The following is a 1,788-nucleotide window of genomic DNA, read 5'->3' on the forward strand; positions in this document are numbered from 1 at the left end:
TGGCCTAGAGTTCAGTCTAATCTGTGAAATTGGGGTGACCCATGATTCAGTATTACTGTGTCATTGGTCTTTTCATCAAATATGTAATGAATAGCCTGTATTGAATATTGATTGTTTCAACCTATACAGAAGAAGCTACTTGAGCTTGGTGAATTTGAGTGGTTGGGAGGCATTGCTCTCTTTGGTGAATAAACAACAGTTGTACCTAAGCTATCGGTACCTCAGTCGACCAACACAAATCTTTACAAGCCAACCAAATATAGCATGTCTTACAAGAAGCCGAGAATTGAAATCCCAGATGAAGATGAAAAGGAATGGAGAGCAAGAAATTTAATAGAAAAATAAAAAGGAATTGACTATATTTATATATATACTTCAGATAATAGTTTTCCACCATTTGAGATGGGAACAGAAGAATGAACCATTGACACATTTTACAAATCTATGCTAATGTCCAGCTATTCTGATACAAGAGAATGCTACTTATTTAAGATTAGTCTTAATATGGTTTTAACCTAATAATGAAGTTTTCATAACCGCTTATGAGTTCAACATATTATAAGCAAATGTTTGACACAACCCTATAGCTCAATACTCAGGTGATTAACAAGTACCCGATAAGCAAGATTTACAATAAAAGCAAATTGACACAGCCCTGTTTATTTTGCGAACAAAAGCAAGCCTTTCAAGTGAAAAACTAAGACACAAACAATCAACAGAATCTAAACAATTTCAGAAAAAAATAAAAAAAGAGTAGTTAATGTAATTTACTTTTCAGAATGGTCAACTCTACCCACACCAAAAATCAAATTTCATAGACATACATGCAAACAAAGAAAACCTAAAGAAACAACCAATTGACATCACAGTCATTACCTTCCCTGAGAAATCAATAAACCAAAAAGGAACTTCTGGGGGACCATGACTATAAAACGCAAGCTGAAAGCCTTTTCTTGGGCAACAATAAAGTTACTAGAACTTTTCTCATAATATCTGAGAGATGCCAAATCCTCAATACGCTAAAATATGCAACACAACCTACTGTTTTTTAGATGGAGTAATAACTCTATCAATTGAATGGGAAAATTCCAGCATACTAGATTTACATAAATGGTAGAGAAGAATCAACAAAATATTCTTAAGGACAACATCAGATTAAATAAAGAAAAAGTTTTTAAAAGGAATTGTATGTCAATCAATCTATTTTTATAAAGAAAAGGAGAAATGAGAAAATGAGTGCCTTTTTGCTTCCTCATCTCTCATCTTAGCATCAAATTCCTTGCTTGTAGGATACTTGGGTAAAAATGATGGATCACACGGAAGAGGCTTTGTTGTGAAGAACTGGAACGGAGAATCCAAACAGTATAAGGAAACAAAGAGGGCAAAAACCATAAACAGAAAATCAAAGTACCAAATGTGCTTAAATGTCAAATATCTATAATCGCAATTCATATCCAAAACTGCATCATACAACATTTTACAAGCACGTGGACAGAAGCAATCAAATACGACGAGGACAAGATCTTAAGTTCCCCGAAGGGAAACAACAACAACAAACCCAGTATATTCCCACCTAGTGGGATCTGGGGAGGGTAGAATGTACGCAGTCCATACCACTACCTCTAAAGAAGTAGAGAGGCTGTTTCCGATAGACCCTCGGCTCAAGACACAGGACAATATACAAAAACATCCAAAGCATGAGACATGATAAAACTAACATAGATACAACATCCACAAAATAATGTACATTACCAAACAAAAGACACCAAAACCCTCCTAACTACGTAC

At 34.8% G+C, this 1,788-nt stretch overlaps 1 long non-coding RNA gene across 1 annotated transcript in view; it reads right to left on the reverse strand.

Annotated features, from left to right (window-relative positions):
- Positions 1 to 342: 342 nt before the first annotated feature.
- LOC124895372 overlaps positions 343 to 1,788 on the reverse strand; it is a 3,704-nt gene continuing 2,258 nt past the window's right edge. The window contains exon 3 of the long non-coding RNA XR_007051679.1: positions 343 to 1,341. This is a non-coding gene — a long non-coding RNA (uncharacterized LOC124895372). The remainder of the gene's footprint in view (positions 1,342 to 1,788) is intronic.

Source organism: Capsicum annuum, unplaced genomic scaffold, assembly GCF_002878395.1.
Source record: "Capsicum annuum cultivar UCD-10X-F1 unplaced genomic scaffold, UCD10Xv1.1 ctg81610, whole genome shotgun sequence".
In the NCBI taxonomy this organism is placed as follows: Eukaryota; Viridiplantae; Streptophyta; class Magnoliopsida; order Solanales; family Solanaceae; genus Capsicum; species Capsicum annuum.